The sequence below is a fragment of the Nerophis ophidion genome, linkage group LG26 (genome assembly GCF_033978795.1).
Source record: "Nerophis ophidion isolate RoL-2023_Sa linkage group LG26, RoL_Noph_v1.0, whole genome shotgun sequence".
Classification (NCBI taxonomy): domain Eukaryota; kingdom Metazoa; phylum Chordata; class Actinopteri; order Syngnathiformes; family Syngnathidae; genus Nerophis; species Nerophis ophidion.
Genome location: NC_084636.1, coordinates 4,791,098 through 4,805,915, shown reverse-complemented (window position 1 = coordinate 4,805,915; position 14,818 = coordinate 4,791,098). Strand labels below are relative to the sequence as shown.

The following is a 14,818-nucleotide window of genomic DNA, read 5'->3' as shown; positions in this document are numbered from 1 at the left end:
TTTACACTGTTTCGCTTTTTTGCGTTTCCGCTTTTGTTCGGTTTAATTTTTTGGGGGGGGGGCTTTGTTTCTTTTTTTCAGTTGCGTTTCTTTTTCCCACGTTTTTTCTTATGTCGCAACTGGTCCCACTTTTACTACAAAAATCCTGTTAAAAGAGCAACTTAAGCCTTAAGTCCAGATGTTTATGACATGTAATATTCCATGGAGACAAAACATTGTCAGTGACATCTGCTATCGGAAGAAAATTAACTACAGAAACAAGTTTTGGCAACAAATAAATGCAAATATTGAAACAATACAATATTTTTTGGAATCATGACATGTTTTCAAAGGCAATATTCATATTTTTGTACGTTTTTATGTTACTGTGTGCAACTGTTTTTTTCACATTCGCTTCTCTTTTTTACATTTTCGTTTTTTTTGTTTATGTTTTAAACTCATAGAAGTGTTTTGGTGTGAGGGGCGGTTTCGCTTCTTTTCTCAGTTTTGATTCTTTTTTTCGCGGTTTTACTTCTTTTTTTCGATTTCGGTTTTGTTTCTTTTTTTTCCAATTTTGCTTAGTTTTTTTGGCTTCAATTCTTTTTTTTCAAAGCTTTATTAATTTTTTATGGTCTCGCTTTTTTTTGCGTTTTCGCTTTTGTTCGGTTTAATTTCATTTTTTTTTACATATTTTTTTCAGTTTTTTTTCTCTTTTTTCTCCGTTTCGCTTTAGTTTTTTTTATTGTTTTTTTTTTCGCTTTTGTTCTTTTTTTTCAGCTTCATTCCTTTTTTTTGTCACGGTTTCGCTTCTTTTTCAGTTTTGATTCTTTTTTTCGCGATTTCACTTATTTTTTTCGATTTCCCATTTTTTTATTTCAGTTTTGTTTCTTTTTTCCTATTTTGCTTCTTTTTTTGACTTCATTTCTTTTTTTAAAGCTTTGTTTCTTTTTTACACTGTTTCGCTTTTTTGCGTTTCCGCTTTTGTTCGGTTTAATTTTTTGGGGGGGGGGCTTTGTTTCTTTTTTTCAGTTGCGTTTCTTTTTCCCACGTTTTTTCTTATGTCGCAACTTAAGTCTTAAGTCCAGATGTTTATGAGATGTAATATTCCATGGAGACAAAATATTGTCAGTGACATCTGCTATTGGAAGAAAATTAACTACAGAAACAAGTTTTGGCAACAAATAAATGCAAATATTGAAATAATACAATATTTTTTGGAATCATGACATGTTTTCAAAGGCAATATTCATATTTTTGTACCTTTTTATGTTATTGTGTGCAACTGTTTTTTTCACATTCGCTTCTCTTTTTTACATTTTCGTTTTTTTTGTTTATGTTTTAAACTCATAGAAGTGTTTTGGTGTGAGGGGAGGTTTCGCTTCTTTTCTCAGTTTTGATTCTTTTTTTCGCAGTTTTACTTCTTTTTTTCGATTTCGGTTTTGTTTCTTTTTTTTCCAATTTTGCTTAGTTTTTTTGGCTTCAATTCTTTTTTTTCAAAGCTTTATTCATTTCTTTATGGTCTCGCTTTTTTTGCGTTTTCGCTTTTGTTCGGTTTCATTTCTTTTTTTTTTTACATATTTTTTTCAGTTGTTTTTTTTTCTCTTTTTTTCTCCGTTTCGCTTTAGTTTTTTTTATTGTTTTTTTTTCGCTTTTGTTCTTTTTTTTTCAGCTTCATTCCTTTTTTTGTCACGGTTTCGCTTCTTTTTCAGTTTTGATTCTTTTTTTCGCGATTTCACTTATTTTTTTCGATTTCCCATTTTTTTATTTCAGTTTTCTTTTTTCCTATTTTGCTTCTTTGTTTGGCTTCATTTCTTTTTTTAAAGCTTTGTTTCTTTTTTACACGGTTTCGCTTTTTTGCGTTTTCGCTTTTGTTCGGTTTAATTTTTTGGGGGGGGGGGCTTTGTTTCTTTTTTTCAGTTGCGTTTCTTTTTCCCACGTTTTTTCTTATGTCGCAACTGGTCCCACTTTTACTACAAAAATCCTGTTAAAAGAGCAACTTAAGCCTTAAGTCCAGATGTTTATGAGATGTAATATTCCATGGAGACAAAACATTGTCAGTGACATCTGCTATCGGAAGAAAATTAACTACAGAAACAAGTTTTGGCAACAAATAAATGCAAATATTGAAAAAATACAATATTTTTTGGAATCATGACATGTTTTCAAAGGCAATATTCATATTTTTGTACGTTTTTAATGTTATTGTGTGCAACTGTTTTTTTCAAATTCGCTTCTCTTTTTTACATTTTTGTTTTTTTTGTTTATGTTTTAAACTCATAGAAGTGTTTCAGTGTGAGGGGCGGTGCCTGTGGGCGGGGCTTACAACAGTTCTACTGGACTTGGGTTTGAAAGGGGAAAATTGTTGTAAGCCCCACCCACATGCCAAAACACTGCCTTTAGTTTACACTTTTTTGGAGTTTTGCTTCTTATTTTTTTGGTTTCGCTTCTTTTTTTTTCTTCTTTTTTTTATTTTTGTCGTTGTTTTTGTTTTGTTTCTTTTTTCCCCCGTTTCGCTTCTTATTTTTTGGTTTTGTTTCTTTTGTCACTTTTGTTTCTTTTTTTTCAGCTTCATTTGTCTTTTTGTCAAGGTTTCGTTTCTTTTTTCTCGGCTTTTCTTTTTCACGGTTTCGCTTCCTTTTTTCAGTTTTGATTCTTCTTTTCGCTGTGTTTTTTCTTTTTTTCGATTTCGCTTTTTTATTTCGGTTTTGTTTCTTCTTTTCCAGTTTTGCTTCTATTTTTGGCTTCATTTCTTTTTTTCAAAGCTTTATTAAATTTTTTATGCTCTCGCTTTTTTTTGCGTTTTCGCTTTTGTTCGGTTTCATTTTTTGGGGGGCGGGCTTTGTTTCTTTTTTTCAGTTGCGTTTTTTTTTCCCACGTTTTTTCTTATGTCGCTACTAGTCCCACTTTTACTACAAAAATCCTGTTAAAAGAGCAACTTAAGCCTTAAGTCCAAATGTTTATGACATGTAATATTCCATGGAGACAAGTTTTGGCAACAAATAAAATGCAAATATTGAAACAATACAATATTTTTTTGAATCATGACATGTTTTCAAAGGCAATATTCATATTTTTGTACGTTTTTATGTTATTGTGCGCAACTGATTTTTTCACATTCGCTTCTCTTTTTTACATTTTCGTTTTTTTTGTTTACGTTTTAAACTCATGGAAGTGTTTTGGTGTGAAGGGCGGTGCCTGTGGGCGGGGCTTACAACAGTTTCACTGGACTTGGGCTTGCAGGAGTAAACTTGTTGCAAGCCCCGCCCACATGCCAAAACACTGCCATTAGTTTACACTTTTTTTGAGTTTTGCTTCTTTCTTTTTGGTTTGGTTTCTTTTTTTTCAGTTTAGTTTCTTTTTTTTGGTTTCGCCTCTTTTTTTTAATTTTTGTATTTTTGTTGTTGTTTTTGTTTTGTTTCTTTTCTTTCCCCGTTTCGCTTCTTATTTTTTGGTTTTGTTTCTTTTTTTCACTTTGGTTTCTTTTTTTCAGCTTAATTTCTCTTTTTGTCAAGGTTTCGTTTATTTTTTACTCTGCTTTGTTTCTTTTTCATGGTTTCACTTCTTGTTTCCGTTTTGATTCTTTTTTTCGCAGTTTTACTTCATTTTTGTATTTCACTTTTTTATTTCTGTTTTGTTTCTTTTTTTTCCAATTTTTCTTCTTTTTTTGGCTTCATTTCTTTTTTTCAAAGCTTTATTTATTTTTTTATGGTCTCGCTTTTTTTTGCGTTTTCGCTTTTGTTCGGTTTCATGTCTTTTTTTTTACAGATTTTTTCAGTTTTTTTTTTTCTTTTTCCCCCCATTTCGCTTTTTAGTTTTTTGTGTTTTTTTTTGTGCTTTTTTTCTTTTTTTTCAGCTTCATTCCTGTTTTTTGTCACGGTTTCGTTTCTTTTTTTCACAGATTTGTTTCTTTTTCAGTTTTGATTCTTTTTTTCGCGGTTTCACTTCTTTTTTTCGATTTCACTTTTTATTTCGGTTTTGTTTTATTTTTTCCAATTTCGCTTCTTTTTTTTAGCTTCATTTCTTTTTTTAAAGCTTTGTTTCTTTTTTACACGGTTTCGCTTTTTTTTGCGTTTTCGCTTTTGTTCAATTTCATTTTTTGGGGGAGGGCTTTGTTTCTTTTTTTCAGTTGCGTTTCTTTTTCCCACGTTTTTTCTTATGTCGCTACTGGTCCCACTTTTACTACAAAAATCCTGTTAAAAGAGCAACTTAAGCCTTAAGTCTAGATGTTTATGACATGTAATATTCCATGGAGACAAAACATTGTCAGTGACTTCTGCTATCGGAAGAGAAACTAACTACAGAAACAAGTTTTGGCAACAAATAAATGCAAATATTGAAACAATACAATATTTTTTTAATCATGACATATTTTCAAAGGCAATATTCATATTTTTGTACATTTTTATTATTTTTTTGTTCAACGTTTTTTTTCACATTCGATTCTTTTTTTGTTTTTTGTTGTTGTTTACGTTTTAAACTCATATAAGTGTTTTAGTGTGAGGGGCGAGTGCCTGTGGGCGGGGCTTACAACAGTTTTACTGGACTTGGGCTTGCAGATGTGAAGTGAAGTGAATTATATTTTATATAGCGCTTTTCTCTAGTGACTCAAAGCGCTTTACATAGTGAAACCCAATATCTAAGTTACATTTAAACCAGTGTGGGTGGCACTGGGAGCAGGTGGGTAAAGTATCTTGCCCAAGGACACAACGGCAGTGACTAGGGTGGCGGAAACGGGAATCGAACCTGCAACTCTCAAGTTGCTGGCACGGCTGCTCTACCAACCGAGCTATGCCACCCAGATAAGTCCAGTTAAACTCTTTTAGGGGTAAACTTTTTGTAAACCTGCCCTGATGCCAAAACACTGCCAATAGTTTACACTTTTATTTTTCGGTTTCGCTTCTTTTTTTTGTTCGGTTTTGTTTATTTTGTTTTGGTTGTTTCTTTTTTTTATTGGTTTAGTTGATTTTTTTGCTTTTGTTTATTTTTTTTCTCGATTTAAATTGTTTTCCCGGTTGTGTTTCTTTTTTTTTCGGCTTCATTTATTTTTTCGGTTTTGTTGTTCTTTTTTTGCTTTGTTTTGTGTCTTTTTTGGTTTTGTTTCTTTTTTAGTTTTTTTTTTCTCCATTTTTTCCGGTTTTGTTTTTTTTTTCCGGTTGCACTTCTTTTTTTTCTTCTTCCTTTTTTCAGTTGTTTCTTTTTTTCTTCATTCTTTTTTTTGGTTTCATTTTTTTCGGTTGCATTCCTTTTTTTCGGCTTCATTTCTTTTTTTTGTTTCTTTTTTTATTTTTTTAAAGATGTTACTTCATTTTAGTTTTTTCGCTTCTTTTTTTCGGTTTTGTTTATTTTCCTTCGGATGTTTGTTTTATTATTGGTTAAGTTTTTTTTTTTTGCTTTTGTACCTTTTTTTGGTTTTGTTTCCTTTTTTTTCTCAATTTAAATTTTTTTCCCGGTTGTCTTTCTTTCTTTTTTCGGCTTCATTCCTTTTTTCGGTTTTGTTGTTCTTTTTTTGCTTTGTTTTGTGTCTTTTTTGGTTTTGTTTCCTTTTATAGTTTTTTCTTTTCATTTTTTCCGGTTTTGTTTCTATTTTTCTGTTGCGCTTTTTTTCTTTTTTTTTTCTTTTTTCAGTTGTTTCTTTTTTTCTTTTTTTTGGTTTCATTTTTTTCGGTTGCATTCCTTTTTTTCGGCTTCATTTCTTTTTTGGTTACTTGTTGATTTTTTTTTTTTTTTCAAAGATGTTGCTTTATTTTAGTGTTTTCGCTTCTTTTTTTCCGGTTTGGCTTGATTTACATTAGCACTGATGTGCTAACTCAATGCTAGCTTACTCCATGAGACCTCTCAGCTAAAATAATAACAGTAGACCTCTAAAAGAAGCAACATGTCCTCCTATAGGGCACACTTAAGCGAGCATCAGCGCTAATCAGTGAGACTTAAATGCTTGTCATGTTTTCTGGAGCTCCCTCACAGGCGTCCCTCCAACAAGGATTAGCTGGGATTTCCACAAAGTTGACGTGTGTACATTTGTGACCACACACTTATTTTCTCGCCAAAGGACAATATTATAACCACTTTTGTACTCTCCCGCTAATAAATGTTAATTTGTTTAATAATTTAACATTTTTCTAAATGTTACATTTCCCAGTGAGCCGATAACTGTTCATTTTGTTTTCAAGTGTGCCTTTACATGCAAGAAGTAGTCTTTGCCATTCATTTCATTCTTTTGTCGTGTCCTAAAAAGTGTTAATACTGTAAGTAGATGTTGCAGACAATGCTCTTCTTTGACACACGTAAAAAGTGTTTGATGTTTTTTTGTGCTAAAATAACCACAATATTAGCGCTACTGGTCCCACTTTTACTACAGAAATCCTGTTAAAAGAGCAACTTAAGTCTTAAGTCCAGATGTTTATGACATGTAATATTCCACGGAGACAAAACATTGTCAGTGACATCTGCTATCGGAAGAGAAACTAACTACAGAAACAAGTTTTGGCAACAAATAAATGCAATTCTTTCAAAGACAATATTCATTTATTAGTACGTTTTTATTGTTGTTGTGTGCAACTGTTTTTTCACATTCGCTTCTCTTTTTTACGTTTTCGTTTTTTTTGTTTACGTTTTAACCTCATAAGTGTTTTAGTGTGAGAAGCGGTGCCTGTGGGCGGGGCTTACAACAAGTTTACCCGGGAACAGTTTTACTGGATTTGGGCTTGCAGGGGTAAACTTGTTGGTAGCCCCGCCCACATGCCAAAACACTGCCATTAGTTTTACACTTTCTTCAGTTTTGTTTCTTTTTTTTTGGTTTTGCCTCTTTTTTTTCAGTTTTTTTATTTAATTTTATTTTTTGTTTTGTTTCTCTCCCCCCCCTCTTTTTTTCGCGATTTCACTTCTTTTTTCCGATTTCGCTTTTGCATTTCTTTTTTGTTACTTTTTTTCAATGTGTTTTTTCTCAGTTTTTTGGCTTCATTTCTTTTTTTTACGGTTTTGCTTTTATTTGCGTTTTTGCTTCTTTTTTGCGTTTTTGCTTCTTTTTCAGTTGTGTTTCTTTTTTCCGATTTTGCTTTTTGTTTCTTTTTTCCAATTTCGCTTTTGTATTTCTTTTTTTTTTTTTTTTTTAGTTTTTTTTTTCATTCTTTTGGTTTCATGTCTTTTTTTTACGGTTTCGCTTTTTTGGCGTTTTCGCTTCGTTTTGGTTTTTGTTAGGTTTCATTTCTTTTTTACACCATCGTTTCTTTTTTTTGGGCTATGTTTCTTTATTTCAGTTGCGTTTCTTTTTCCCACGTTTTTTCTTATGTCGCTACTGGTCCCACGTTTACTACAAAAATCCTGTTAAAAGAGGAACTTGAGTCTTAAGTCCAGATGTTTATGACATGTAATATTCCACGGAGACAAAACATTGTCAGTGAAATCTGCTAATTGAAGAGAAATTAACTACAGAAACAAGTTTTGGCAACAAATAAATGCAAAATCATGACATGTTTTCAAAGACAATATTCATATATTTGTACGTTTTTATTGTTGTTGTGTGCAACTGTTTTTTTCACATTCGCATCTCTTTTTTACGTTTTCGTTTTTTTTGTTTACGTTTTAACCTCCTAGAAGTGTTTTAGTGTGAGGGGCGGTGCCTGTGGGCGGGGCTTACAACAGTTCTACTGGACTTGGGCTTGCAGGGGTAAACTTGTTGTAAGCCCCGCCCACATGCCAAAACACTGCCTTTAGTTTACACTTTTTTCGGTTTTGTTTCTTTTTTTTTGGTTTCGCCTCTTTTTTTTTTCAGGTTTTTTTGTTTTTTTTGTTTTTTTTGTTTATTTTTTTCCCCCGGTTTCGCTTTTTTTTTTTGGTTTTGTTTCTTTTTTGAACTTATTTTTATTTTTTTTCAGCTTCATTTCTTTTGTCACGGTTTCATTTCTTTTTTCATGGTTTCGTTTCTTTTTCACGGTTTCGCTTCTTTTTCAGTTTTGTTTCTTTTTTTTCGTAATTTCACTTCTTTTTTCCGATTTCGCTTTTGTATTTATTTTTTGTTTCTTTTTTTCAATTTTTTTTCTTCTAGTTTTTTGGCTTAATTTCTTTTTTTTACGGTTTTGCTTTTTTTTGCGTTTTCGCTTCTTTTTCAGTTTTGTTTCTTTTTTTCGATTTCGCTTTTTGTATCTTTTTTCCGGTTTCGCTTTTGTATTTCTTTTCTGTTTCTTTAAAAAAAAAATGTTTTTCATTCTTTTGGTTTAATTTCTTTTTTTTACGGTTCCGCTTTTTTTGCGTTTTTGCGTTTTTGTTTTTGTTCGGTTTCATTTCTTTTTTTACACCATCATTTCTTTTTTTTGGGCTGTTTCTTTATTTCAGTTGCGTTTCTTTTTCCCACTGGTCCCACGTTTACTACAAAAATCATTTTAAAAGAGCAACTTAAGCCTTAAGTCCAGATGTTTATGACATGTAATATTCCAGAGAGACAAAACATTGTCAGAGACATCTGCAATCGGAAGAAAAATTAACTACGGAAACAAATTTTATTGGCAGCGAAACAAGTTTTGGCAACAAATAAATGCAAACATTGAAGAAATACAATATTTAGACATGTGTAACAAGGTCTACGAGACTTGGACTTGTATTTACATTTTCGCTTATTTTGTTTCTTATTTTCTCGGAAAAATAAGTTTTGCGTCTTCTTTTTTAGGTGTTGCTTCTTTTTTGGTTTCGTTTCTTTTTTACGGTTTTATTTTGTTTTTGTCGATTGCACTTCCTCTTTCTCACGTTTTTCCCCACCTTGTCTTGTTTTGTTTTTTTTCAGTTTTACATTTTTTTTTTTTTTTTTTACGGTTTCATTTCTTTTTTCCCCGTTTTGCTCCTTTTTTCAATGGTTTCAACAAATTTTTAGATTTCACTTCTTTTTTCAGTTTTGTTTCTTTTTTTTCCCAGTTTTTCTTGTTTTTTTTTTTCAGTTTTGCTTCTTATTTGAGGTGATGCTTTTTTTTTAGTTTTGCTTGTTTTTTTTTTACTGTTTACTTTTTTTTTTCAGTTTCTCGTTTTTTACTTTTATGTTCTTCAGTTTTGCTTGGTTTTTTTACATGTTTTTATTTTTTGCGGTTTCATTTCTTTTTTTTACGTTTTGCTCCTTTTTTCAATGGTTTCAACTCATTTTTAGATTTCACTTCTTTTTTCAGTTTTGTTTCTTTTTTTTCCCCAGTTTTTCTTGTGGGTTTTTTTCCCAGTGTTGCTTCTTATTTGAGGTGTTGCTTTTTTCTTCAGTTTTGCTTGGTTTTTTTTACTGTTTACTTTTTTTTTTCAGTTTCTCGTTTTTTACTTTTATGTTTTTCAGTTTTGCTTGTTTTTTTTTACATGTTTTTATTTTTTGCGGTTTCATTTTCTTTTTTTTACGGTTTTGATCCTTTTTTCAATGGTTTCAACTAATTTTTAGATTTCACTTCTTTTTTCAGTTTTGTTTCTTTTTTTCCCCAGTTTTTCTTGTTTTTTTTTTTTTTTTCCAGTTTTGCTTCTTATTTGAGGTGTTGCTTTTTTCTTCAGTTTTGCTTGTTTTTTTTACTGTTTACTTTTTTTTTTAGTTTCTCGTTTTTTACTTTTATATTTTTCAGTTTCGCTTGTTTTTTTTACATGTTTTTATTTTTTTACGTTTCAAACTGATGTTAGTGTTTTAACGTGAGGGGCGGGTGCCTGTGGGCGGGGCTTACAAACAATTCTACTGGACTTGGACTTGCACTTCCATTATTGCTTCTTTTGTATCCGGTTTTGCTTCCTTTTTTGCATTTACATTTTTGCTTCTTTTTTTTCCAGTTTTGTTTCCTTTTTTTCCAGTTTCGTTTCTTATTTTTCTTGTTTTTTGTTTCTTAATTTCAGTTTCCCTTTTTTTTTTAGGTTTTGCTTCTTTTTCGGTATCTCTTCTTTTTTTCGGTTTTCCGTTTTTTGTTTCATTTGCGTCAATTATAATTCTTCCATTTTAGGTTTTATAAAAACAAATTTCCAGTTATCTTGTTCTTGTTTTGTTTTTTACAGTTTCATTTCTTTTTTCCCTGTGTTGCTCCTTTTTTTAATGGTTTCAACTAATGCCAGTGTTTTGGCGTCGAGGGCAAGTGCTTGTGGGCGGGGCTTACAACAAGTTAACCCGGAAACAGTTCTACTAGACTTGGGCTTGCATTTCCATTTTCGCTTCTTTTTTTTTTTATCCGGTTTTGCTTCCTGTTTCGCATTTACATTTTTGCTTCTTTTTTTGCAGTTTTGTTTCCTTTTTTTCCAGTTTCATTTCTTATTTTCCTCGGTTTGCTTCTTAATTTAAGTTTAGCTTCTTTTTCGGTATCGCTTCTTTTTTTTCACGGTTTTTGTTTCTATTTTGTCGATTTCACTTCTTCAATTTTACATTTTTTAAATTTTTTTCCAGTTTGTCTTGTTTTTTTGTTTTTTTTCACGGTGTCATTTCTTTTTTTTTAAATGGTAAATAAAATGGTAAATGGTTGTGCTTTTCTACCCCTTTTTTAAGGAGGCCAAAGCGCTTTTTCCCTGTTTCGCTCTGTTTTTCGAATGGTTTCAACTATTGCCAGTTTTTTGGCGTCGAGGGCAAGTGCTTGTGGGCGGGGCTTACAACAAGTTAACCCGGAATTATTTTTACTCTACTTATCTGCAAGCCCAAGTCCAATAAAAAAGCTGTTTCCGGGTAAACTTGTTGTAAGCCCCGCCCACAGGCACCAGTCCCTCCTACTAAAACACTTCCATCAGTTTAAAATGTAAACAAGACACAAAAATCATTAAAAAAGAGAAGCGAATGTGGAAAAAAAAGTTGATCATAACACACAAAAACAAAAGTGTACAAAAAATGTTGTATTTTTTCAATGTTTGTTTATCGTTGCCAAAACTTGCTTCAACACCAATACAAGTTTTTCTACAAGGTCAAAGATGTTTGACTTCTAAAAAATCGGTATGGTATCGGCCCACGTGGGTAGACCTTTTAAAATAGGATCATTTATGACATTTGACAACAATGCGATACGGTCGCCCTGCTTTTTCAGAAGACGTCTCATCAGATGAAGTCGTCGTTCTGCTAATTGGCTGAGATCCGTGTCTTTAGGCGCTAACCTAATAAGCCGGTCCAAGGTTAATGACAGACCCTTTTTAGACGGGCTGCATGTCTGACACCGATATGTGACGCCGGCGAAGAAACAATTAAGACTGGGGGGCGCAAACCCTGACATCCCGTTGAAACATGATCTTCTCCGCTGCCTCGGCGCAGCCTTGAGAGCGAGCGGAGGCTGGTGTCGCGGCGCTCGACTCTTCCCAGGAACGCGGAGCCTCGCAAATCTAAGTGATTTAGGGTCCTTTCCCACCCGGGCAGCTGCGGTCAGCACAAGTGTCGTCTGGGCGGCCATCTATCCAACAAGCTGCCTGGGAGCAGGTGGGTAAAGTGTCTTGCCCAAGGACACAACGGCAGTGACTAGGACGGCAGAAGCGGGGATCGAACCTGGAACGCCCAAGTCGCTGGCACGGCCACTTTACCGACCGAGCTATACCGCCCGTATATACCGCTACAGAAAAATGTCTGTTGGTATACATTGTGGTTGTCTACTGTTAAATGATGTTTTTCATCACGGTTGGTACCTCGGTTGGTAGAGCAGCCGTGCCAGCAACTTGAGGGTTGCAGGTTCGATCCCCGCTTCCGCCATCCTAGTTACTGCCGTTGTGTCCTTGGGCAAGACACTTAACACACCTGCTCCCATGTAAATGTAAAAATTAGATATTGTGTTTCACTATGTAAAGCGCTTTGAGTCACTAGAGAAAAGCGCTATATAAATATAATTCACTTCATCACCCAGAAAGTCGGCAAGAAATTAAAAAAAAAAACTAAAAAAATTAAAGCTGCAAGCAGCGATGGACGGGACCGACTTTTGCTGGTGTTTCCTGCCTTTACCCATTCAACATATCTTCACCTGCACATTACCTACCTTCCCTGCAACCTGGGGTCACACTGGTGCTTCTTTCTGTCACCCATACACGCTGGTGCTTCCTGCCATCACCCAGACAACATATCTTTACCCGCACATTACCTACCTTCTCTGTATCCTGGAGTCAAACGGGTGCCTCCTTCTTTCACCCAGTCAACATATCTTTACCCGCACATTACCTACCTTCTCTGCATTGTGTGGTCACGCTGGTGCTTCCTGCTTTTAAGCGGCCATCTTGAGACGGCAGCAGCATCAGCAGTTCTTTGAAGGCTCGTAAAATCAAAACCGCAGCAGTAAGAAAAACTCTTTGTGCAACTTTTAATCAGAAGGGTTCAATCTCTTTCCTGTGCGAGTTTGAAGCCGACACAACAAACGCGCTCAGAGGAGATAATGTTTGAACAAAGGTAACAGGTTTTTACAAAACTTTTGTTTTGAAAGGGTAATTGCCAACTTCCTGTCGATTTTTGCTGAAGGATGTCAATGAATGAAATGTAGGTCTAAGTGAGACCTACATAGAGGTTTTCGTTTCATGTCTGTACGCCATTCCTACAAGCAGTTTTGTCTGTGTTTTCTTCCCAAGAGCAGTTTTGTCTGTGTTTTATTCCTAAGGGGCGCAATTTTGAGTTTTGGGGTTTTTGTTTTTTTAATAGATCGCAATTTTCGCCAGTCCTGATGTGTGTGTCCAGTTTGATGAGTTTTGAAGCATTTTAAGGGGGTCAAATTACAGCTCAAAGAGGCAAAAATTATATTTTTTAGGAAACTTTGTTTTTGAAGGGATTTTTGCCAACTTCCTGTTGATATTTGCTGAAGAATGTCAGTGTATGAAATCTAGGTTTAAGTCAGACCTACATAGAGGTTTTTGTTTCATGTCTCTGCGACATTCCTAACGGAAGTTACAAGTAGTTTTCTGTGTTTTATTCCTAGGGGCCGCAATTTTGAGTTTTGGGGTTTGTTTTCTTAATAGATCGCAATTTTCGCCAGTCCTGATGTGTGTGTCCAGTTTTGAAGCATTTTAAGGGGGTCAAATTACAGCTTAAAGAGGCAAAAATTACATTTTTTAGGAAACTTTTCTTTTGAAGGGGTTTTTGCCAACTTCCTGTTGATTTTTGCTGAAGGAGGTCAGTGTATGAAATCTAGGTTTAAGTCAGACCGCCATAGAGGTTTTTGTTTCATGTTTCTACGACATTCCTAATGGAAGTTAAAAGCAGTTTTGTCTCTGTTTTTTCCTAGGGGGCGCTCGAGCGCAATTTTGAGTTTTGGGGTTTGTTTTTTTATTAGATGGCAATTTTGCCAGTCTTGATGTGTGTGTTGAATTTGGTGAGTTTTGAAGCATTTTAAGGGGGTCAAATTACAGCTCAAAGAGGCAAATATTACATTTTTTAGGAAACTTTTGTTTTGAAGGGGTTTTTGCCAACTTCCTGTTGATTTTTGCTGAAGGAGGTCAGTGTATGAAATCTAGGTCTAAGTCAGACCTACATAGAAGCTTTTGTTTCATGTCTCTACGATATTCCTAATGGAAGTTACAAGCAGTTTTGTCTGTGTTTTTTCCTAGGGGGCGCTAGAGCGCAATTTTGAGTTTTGGGGTTTGTTTGTTTTATTAGATGGCAATTTCGCCAGTATTGATGTGTGTGTTGAATTTTGTGAGTTTTGAAGCATGTTAAGGGGGTCAAATTACAGCTCAAAGAGGCAAAAATTATATTTTTTAGGAAACTTTTGTTTTGAAGGGGTTTTTGCCAACTTCCTTTTGATTTTTGCTGAAGAAGGTCATCGTATGAAATCTAGGTTTAAGTCAGACCTACATAGAGGTTTTTGTTTCATGTCTCTACGACATTCCTAACGGAAGTTACAAGCAGTTTTGTCTGTGTTTTTTCCTAGGGGGCGCTAGAGCGCAATTTTGAGTTTTTTTTTTTTTTTTTTATTAGATGGCAATTTTGCCAGTCTTGATGTGTGTGTTGAATTTGGTGAGTTTTGAAGCATGTTAAGGGGGTCAAATTACAGCTCAAAGAGGCAAAAATTAAATTTTTTAGGAAACTTTTGTTTTGAAGGGGTTTTTGCCAACTTCCTGTTGATTTTTGCTGAAGGAGGTCTGTGTATGAAATCTAGGTCTAAGTCAGACCGCCATAGAGGTTTGTTTCATTCATGTCTCTACGATATTCCTAATGGAAGTTACAAGCAGTTTTGTCTGTGTTTTTTCCTAGGGGGCGCTAGAGCGCAATTTTGAGTTTTGGGGTTTTTTTTTTTTTATTAGATGGCAATTTCGCCAGTCTTGATGTGTGTGTTGAATTTGGTGAGTTTTGAAGCATTTTAAGGGGGTCAAATTACAGCTCAAAGAGGCAAAAATTAAATTTTTTAGGAAACTTTTGTTTTGAAGGGGTTTTTGCCAACTTCCTGTTGATTTTTGCTGAAGGAGGTCAGTGTATGAAATCTAGGTCTAAGTCAGACCTACATAGAGGTTTTTGTTTCATGTCTCTACGACATTCCTAACGGAAGTTACAAGCAGTTTTGTCTGTGTTTTTTCCTAGGGGGCGCTAGAGCGTAATTTTGGGGTTTGGTTTTTTTATTAGATGGCAATTTCACCAGTCCTGATGTGTGTGTAATTTGGTGAGTTTTGAAGCATTTTAAGGGGGTCAAATTACAGCTCAAAGAGGCAAAAATTATATTTTTTAGGAAACTTTTGTTTTGAAGGGGTTTTTGCCAACTTCCTTTTGATTTTTGCTGAAGAAGGTCATTGTATGAAATCTAGGTTTAAGTCAGACCTACATAGAGGTTTTTGTTTCATGTCTCTACGACATTCCTAACGGAAGTTACAAGCAGTTTTGTCTGTGTTTTTTCCTAGGGGGCGCTAGAGCGTAATTTTGGGGTTTGGTTTTTTGATTAGATGGCAATTTTGCCAGTCTTGATGTGTG

General features: G+C 34.1%; 1 protein-coding gene across 11 annotated transcripts in view; it reads left to right on the top strand.

Moving 5' to 3' along the window:
* Nucleotides 1-14,818, top strand: part of lpp (LIM domain containing preferred translocation partner in lipoma) — a 515,529-nt gene that overhangs the window by 351,003 nt on the left and 149,708 nt on the right. The gene's annotated exons all lie outside the window — the stretch shown is intronic.